General features: G+C 47.7%; 1 non-coding gene across 1 annotated transcript; it reads right to left on the reverse strand.

Annotated features, from left to right (window-relative positions):
* Positions 1 to 5,477: 5,477 nt before the first annotated feature.
* On the reverse strand, positions 5,478 to 5,645 carry LOC121451172. Its single transcript, XR_005974700.1, has one exon. It is a non-coding gene; the product is annotated as a U1 spliceosomal RNA (small nuclear RNA).
* Positions 5,646 to 8,006: the final 2,361 nt, after the last annotated feature.

Consider the following 8,006-nt stretch of genomic DNA (forward strand, 5'->3'; position numbering starts at 1 on the left):
GGTCTACAGAGTGAGTTCCAGGATAGCCAGAGATACACAGAGAAACCCTGTCTCAGAAGCAAAGTAAAACAAGACAGCTCAAACACTTGCTTTGCCTCCCAAGGGCTGGGATTAAAGGTGTGTGTTCTTCTGACTTGTCCCCTCCGCCATGACCATCTCCTCTGCTTCCTTCAGCCGGTCCCATCTTTATTACATTGATTATATCACCCTCTCTTCTCCAGCCTCCTTCAGACCTTTTCCCTCCCATGGTCCCTTTCCTAGAGTTTCACCCTCTATTCGTACATAGTTATACATACACATGCATGGTCATGCACACATATAATTTGATATATATTACATATACATAGAAACATTTAAATCCTCAATAAGAAGAAACATGCAGATTTGTCTTTCTGAGTCTACTCTATTTTGCTTAACGCAATTTCCAGTTTCATCCATTTTCCCGCAAATATCTGGTTTTGCTTTTCTTCAGGGCTGCCTAGAATTTCATTGCGTATGTGACCCGCGTGCTTTAATCCATTGGTCTGTGGATGAGCCTCGGCTGGTTCTGTTTGCTGCTGTCAGCAGTACAGCAGTGAACGTGAACGTGAACGTGAACGTGCAGGTATCTCTGTGGCAAACTGGCTTACGTCCTGCAGTGGTTTAGCTGGGGTTTATGCTAGTAGAAACTTGTTTTCAGTTTTTTTGAGGAATCTCCTCATGGATTTCCATCTCACACAGGTCTGCAATCCCCCTAGGAAAAAGGGGGAATTGCCTGAATTATTGTTATTTTTGTCGTTTTTCCTTGACGATACCCATTCTGACTGAACTGACGTGAATGAGATTGGATGCTCTTTCAGAGTCTTCACCTGAGCAGAATGCCCCACACAGTCTGGTCCTGGCACTCTCTTCCTGAAGGAGCTGGCCGGGTTGCTTGGGTAAGTTAGGGGAGGCCAAAGAGGGATACCAGGTGGCTCTGCACCCTGGTGGTAACAGACATCCCCTGGAGCTAGAGTTTCAAGCCATTGTTAGCTGCCTGATGTGGGTGCTGGGATCTTACAGTACAGGGAGAGCTCACAACCAGGACCTTGCCTGCCCCCTGAAGTGTGTCTGTAAACGGAACAGTATACGTATTTCAATCATATAGGTAGGGAATGAGACACCAAGAGGGGAGGGGCTTGACACATGGTAGCTTCATGTGGACTCCAGTGTTTCACTACCCCCCAAACAGTCAAGATGACAATAAGCCATTGGACCAGCTCTGTAGCCTCCAAGCCTTCTAAAGCTGAGCAAGGCCCTTCCCAGACTGCCCTCTGAGTCTTTCTTAGTGTACCCATAAGCCTGGCCCCTCCAGTGGTGCCCACCCCCCTGTGTTCAGCAGCATGTACCAGTCTTCCCCACTTCCTGTCTTAGACAGAGGTCAGCCAGTTGGTCTGTATGCTGCAGCTGGACCACAGCTGTGGTCTCCGTGCCCTAGAAACTGAAGATAGGACACTGTCTGTGTGAGGTAGGATCCTCCCAGATGAGGGCCATGTAAAGGGGGTGTGTTTTGTTTTGAGATGAGGTCTCACCATGCTCCCTAGACTGACCTCCAACTGCTCGGGTCAGCATCCATTTAGCTAGGACTACAGGCATGTGCCATAACACCAGGTAGGGTGGAGAGGTTGTATGTAGTGAGGGGAGGCTGCTCTGTAGGAATTAACAATTACTTTCCAGCTCTAACTGTGCATAATGGTGTCTGCCTGTAATTCCAGCCCTCAGAGTGCTGATGCAGGAGAATGGTGAGATCCAGGTAAGCCTGGGCTACATAGGGAGACGATATGTCAACAAGCAAAACAAGCTGAGCTGAGCGTAGTGGTGAGTGCCTGTAATCTCCACGCTGGGAGGTAGAAGAAGTAGAGAGATCAGGAGTTCAAGGCCAGCCTCAGCTACATAGCAATTTCCAGACCTGCCTGGGCTACTTGAGACCCTGACTCAAAAGAACAGTGAATATGGGTAGGAGAGTATGGCTGAGTGAGAAAAGGTGCTTGCTTTGAATCCTGACAATCTGAGTACATCTATGGAAAAGTAGAAGATGAGAACCCAGCTCACAAAGTGGTCCTCTGACCTCCATATGCACAGTGAGACATCTGTATCCTCCCACTTTTGTGTGTAGCATATACAATAAATAAATAAATAAATAAATAAATAAACCCACCAAAAGACCACCACCCCAAAACCCTTCCTTGATGCTCACCAAGTCCAGATGTGAAGTCACATACCTATACTAATTCCAGCAATTGGAAGGCTGAGGCAGGAGGATCCCAAATTGGAAGCCAGCCTGAATATACAGTAGGACTTTGTCTTAAAAGAAGCCAGCACAAGATATGTGTCTTTCTTGGTAAAGTGTTTATTTGGCAACCATAGAGCCCTGGATTGCGTCTCCAGCACGTAAGCTGTTTGTGGCGGTGCACACCTAAAATTCTAGTCCTAGTTGCTGTTTTTCATTTTCTTTTGTTTTTATTTTTGTTTCTGTTTTGTCTTTTGAGACAGGATTTCTCTGCGTAGCCCTGACTGTCCTGGAACTTGCTCGGTAGACCAGGTTAGCCTCAAACCCACAAAGATCCACCTGCCTCTGCCTCCTGAGTGCTGGACTTGAAGGTGTGTGCTGTTACCAATACTACCACCTGGCCTGTATTTCTCTAATAATATATAATGTCAAATAAATTTTTATGTTTTTATCATGTATATATCTTCTTTGGTGAGATGTCTGAGTCTCATGTTTAGTGGTTCATTATCTTATGAATTGGTTTTGAGAGTTTTTGTATAATTTAAAGAATCGTGTGTGTGTTCATAGCAGCATTATCTGTAATAGCCAGAACCTGGAAACAACCTAGATGTCCTTCAATGGAAGATTGGATGAAGAAAGTGTGGAATATATACACATTAGAGTACTACTCAGCGGTAAAAAAACAATGACATCTTGAATTTTGCATGCAAATGGATGGAAATAGAAAACACTATCCTGAGTGAGGTTAACCCAGACCCAAAAAGATGAACATGGGATGTACTCACTCATAATTGGTTTCTAGCCATAAATAAAGGACATTGAGTCTATAATTTGTGATCCTAAAGAAGCTAAATAAGAAGGTGAACCCAAAGAAAAACATATAGTTGTCCTCCTGGATATGGGAAGTAGACAAGATTGCCAGGCAAAAAATTGGGATCTTGGGGCTGGAGAGATGGCTCAGATGTTAAGAGCATTGCCTGCTCTACCAAAGGTCCTGAGTTCAATTCCCAGCAACCACATGGTGGCTCACAACCATCTGTAATGGGGTCTGGTGCCCTCTTCTGGCCTGCAGACATACACACAGACAAAATATTGTATACATAATAAATAAATAAATTAAAAAAATTGGGATCTTGGGGGTGGGGTGGGATGGGGGTAAGGGGAGATGGGGAGAGAAAAGTGAGAAGGGGAGGATGGGGGAACTTGGGGAAATGGGATGGTTGGGATAAAGAAAGGGTGGATATGGGAGCAGGGAAGCATATATCTTAATTAAGGGAGCCATATTAGGGTTGGCAAGAGACTTCAACCTAGAGGGGCTCCCAGGTGCCCAGGGCGATGTCCCCAGTTAGTTCCTTGGGCAGCTGAGGATAGGGAACCTGAAATGGCCCTATCCTATAGCCATACTGATGAATATCTTGCATATCACCATAGAACCTTCATCTGGCGATGGATGGAGATAGAGATAGAGACAGAGACCCACACTGGAACACCGGAATGAGCTCCCAAGGTCCCAATAAGGAGCAGAAGGAGGGAGAAGCCCTCCTTGGCTGATGAGAAGCCAAGGACAATGGCACTGGGTTTTGATCCTACTGCATGCACTGGCTTTGTGGGAGCCTAGCCAGTTTGGATGCTCACCTTCGTAGACCTGGATGGAGTGGGGAGGACCTTGGACTTTCCACATGGCAGGGAACCCTGACTGCAAGGAAGTCAGGACCGTGAGGGGTGCACCCACCCACTGAGACAGTGGGGCTGATCTATTGGGAGCTCACCAAGGCCAGCTAGACTGTGACTGAAAAAGCATGGGATAAAACCGGGCTCTCTGAACATGGCGGACAATGGCACTGGATTTTGATCCTACTGCATGCACTGGCTTTGTGGGAGCCTAGCCAGTTTGGATGCTCACCTTCGTAGACCTGGATGGAGGGGGGAGGACCTTGGACTTTCCACAGGGCAGGGAACCCTGACTGCTCTTTGGACTGGAGAGGAAGGGGGAGAGGAGTGGGGGGAGGAGGAGAGGAGTGGGAGGAGGGGGAGGGAAATGGGAGGCTGGGAGGAGGTGGAAATTTTTCTTTCAATAAAGAAAAAAGTATCGTGTGTGTGTAGCGCACCTCTGCACGCACAGAGGCCGATGGAGGACACCAGTGTTCTGCCCTGTTACCTATCTCTGTGTTTTCTTGGATCAGGTCTCTCACTGAACATGCAGCAAGAGACGACAGCTAGCAGACCCAGTGATCCACCTTTCTTGGTCCCTGCAGCACTGGAGTTACAGGCAGTGTGGCTGTGTCCACCTTTTTATGTGGTGCTGAGGATTTGAACTCAGGTCCTTAAGTTTGCACTCAAGCATGTGGAGTTGGTCTTTTATCAGATATGACTTCTGCAAATATTTCCTTCCAGTCTTGCCTTCTTGACAGTTTTTTAAAATTTTAATTAAATCAGGTCTATCACTGATTTCTTTCATGGCCATGCCTTTTGTGATGGCATCTAAAGAGTCCCTGTCACAGCTCTTCTGTGGTCCTTCACACACAAATTATTGTAACACTCGACAGTCACCCAGGAGAGTGCACGATTCAGTGGGTTTTGTTACATTGCATTATTGCTTTATATTGCAGTTAAAAAAACAAAACAGATACAGAATTTTTCATTTCAACAATTTTGAAGTATCCAACTTAATTGGAATAATTATGCCCCTGATATCGTACAGCAACATGTTTATAAGGCTTTTCATCACCCCAGACAGAAACTCTTTAAATATTAAGCAGTATCTCCCTGTATTAGACTGAGAGAGAGAGAGAGAGAGAGAGAGAGAGAGAGAGAGAGAAGAGAGAAGAGAGAAGAGAGAAGAGAGAGAGATCCCAGCCTACCAATCTTAAGTTCTTCGGACTGTGGACCTATCATTCTGACCTGCTTGCCCGTCTTCACATTGTTTATCCCTCTGGACAAACTGGAATTTACAGCTGTCATCACGAAAGAATGTAGTATAAGCTGGGCGATGGTGGCACAAGCCTTGAAACCCAGCAACTCAGGAGGCAGAGGCAAGCAGATCTCTGTGAGTTCGAGACCAGCCTGGTCTACAGAATGAATTCCAGGACAGCCAGGGATACATAGTTAGACCCTGTCTCAAAAAACAAAAACAAACAAAACCCAAGAATGTCGTATAAAGAGCACAAGCAAACAGAGTAGATCTTCATGGGCTCCACAGTGGTAGAGATAGGGGATATTTCCCTAACACATGGGAGTGCACACACGTTTCCCCATTACCACAAATTACAAGGTCGAGTTTCCCAGACGGGGGTGAGGGGGAACCACCACAGTGGGCAGCACGCCGGAGTGCATTGGATGAACCTCACCCTGGGGAAACCACCTTCAGCATCACGGGGCCACCCTGCCAGGTAAGCAAGCACCTTGGCAACAGCGCATTGCCCCGCCTGAAGCAGCATACGCTACAGACAGTCTTGCCTAACCTCCTGGCGGTAATTTTTCTGGATCCCATATCCCTTTGACAATCTGATGATAGCCACAGGCTCTCTCTTCACAAACTTTCTCTGCAAACAAACAGCATTTTCCAGCACAATTCTGGGAGATCCCTGGACTTCAAAAGCCCCATGGAATGACATCAGAGGCTGGGGAATGGGACTCTGGCCACCCCTGTGCCTCTGTCCCCTGTCAGCTGGGTTTTAGAGGACCTCTGACATTAATGATAAAAAGTAGCAATGAAAAATACATGGACAGTAGGGTGAGTTTGGTAGTGAGAAGAAAGCTCCTCTAATAGTAGTGAGAATAAGACAGGACTTCAGGATCTGAGGGAGGTGATAGGACTGGGAAGGATGGGTGTAGCCCTAGGTATTCGTGAACTCGTTTGGGGGTCACCTTGCTTTACCCTGAAGCAGTCAAGCTGATGTGTGCTGTCCCTTTCCACTAACGGGAAGATTACCAGAGTTTGGGGTTCCTTTCTGCCTTGGATCTTGCTGTAAGAAGCAGTCAATTTTCACCTTTATCATGTGATGTTTTCTGTATCAACCAGGATCCAGTCAGGGAAACAGAAACTTCAAGAAGAAAAGCTGTGTTAAGGCTCTGACCACCAGGGCTAGGAAACTGATGGAACCCAGGGACCCACACTGGTAGGCAGCCAGACACAGGAACCTGCCCTGCTACTCTGGTCCACCTGTCCATATGCCTGTCACTGTGCGTGAGAAGTCACTTCCCCAAGCAAGAAAGGGCCCCCTCCACCTCGGGCCTTCCTGTCCCTCACAAGCTCCCTCCATGGGGAGGGAGTGCTGGGAATGCAATGTTGATGTTTAGCTCCATAGAAAATACAGAGGGAAGAAAGGAAGTTGAGTGTTTGACAGGGTAGCCACAACCCCCTCCTTCTTCCCCCAACCCCATCTCTCTCTCTCTCCTCTCAGAAGCTGTGTTTGAACATGACTACCTCCCAGTGCCTCACTAGAAATGGATCCATGGTTTATAAGCGCAAAGCATGACATTGTGAAAGACAAGACGCTGTCTCATCGGCTCCACTTTGTCCCACGGCTACCCCCAGTGTTGAGTCAGTATCCACTAAGGATGCTCTCTCTCTGACGGCTCAGTCCTCTCTCCAACAGAGAGGGCCAGTGTTCTCTGCCTTTTATATCCAGCGATGTCAGAGTCCAGAGAACCCTGACTTAACCCCACCCAGTACAGCTGCCATAACTTGCCCTCCTGGCCAGCCGGAGGAAGGCTGACTCAGCACGGCCGGCTCCCGGCCACGCCTCCCTAGCCGGTGCCGTGGCTCCCGGCCATGTTGCCGATGTCTCTTTCATGTTTCTGTGAGCTTTGGGATCCGAGGCCAAGAAAGGCTGACTCAGACATGACCTCTTCAAGGCCGGCAACTTCCTCCTGCTCCGGGAAGCAGAGTATCCTGCGCCTCTGCCAAGAGGATCGCGATGGAGGTCAGAGGGTCTAGCGATTCGCGCATTTGGTGGTTAGGACATGCAACTGTCCTCACAAGGGAAGTGGGAGAGAGGCTTAGAAATGGGGTCTATCTCATGGATATCGGAGCACCTGGTCTTGTCTTCCCTTAGTCCCTAGACTCCCCGACTTTTGTTGGGGGCCTCTAGGCAGACCTGCAGGATGTCCTGTTTCCTAGGACAACAGAAAGTTGTTAGTCCTGGGGAGGTCACCAGAGAGGGTCACTCAGTCTTCGCAGCTCTATTGACAGTGTGGAGAGAAAGATTCTTTGTTGGGGAGCTACACTCAGAACTGGAGGATGTCCAGCAGCATGCAGAACCTTTGCTCTGCAGTAGCATTTACCAAGAAACCCTCTCATCACGGAAATAAAAACACCCCCAGACCGGAGAGGAGAGAATTGACAACAACCAAATGTCTCGGGAGCAGGGGCAAAAGCTCTCCTGATTGGGGAGTCCCGCCCCCAGAACACCAGGCATGAATGTATTGAAGATGCTCAGTGTTCAGGAGAGAGTGGCTGGCAGGGAATTCAGGTCTCAAAGGTAAGATCCTGCTACTAGGCTGGGGAACAGAGAGCTTCTGGGCTAAGGCAGGAGGCAGAGCAGCAAGCTTCATAGCCAGAATTCCCAGGTGTTGGCGTTTATGAGAGAAGCTATCCTTTCAGGCTTTAGTTTCCTTACTTTAAAATGAGGGTTCTGATGGTACCTGTGCTACAGGACTTTATTGAGCTTGAAAGTATTTCTTTAAAAAATTTTATTTACTTTTAAAGATTTGTTTCATTTTAAATTACGTGTTTATGTGTGTCTGTGTGGGGGTA

This window comes from Microtus oregoni, unplaced genomic scaffold, assembly GCF_018167655.1.
Source record: "Microtus oregoni isolate MIOR12 unplaced genomic scaffold, Mior012 000007F_ref0000211, whole genome shotgun sequence".
Lineage (NCBI taxonomy): Eukaryota > Metazoa > Chordata > Mammalia > Rodentia > Cricetidae > Microtus > Microtus oregoni.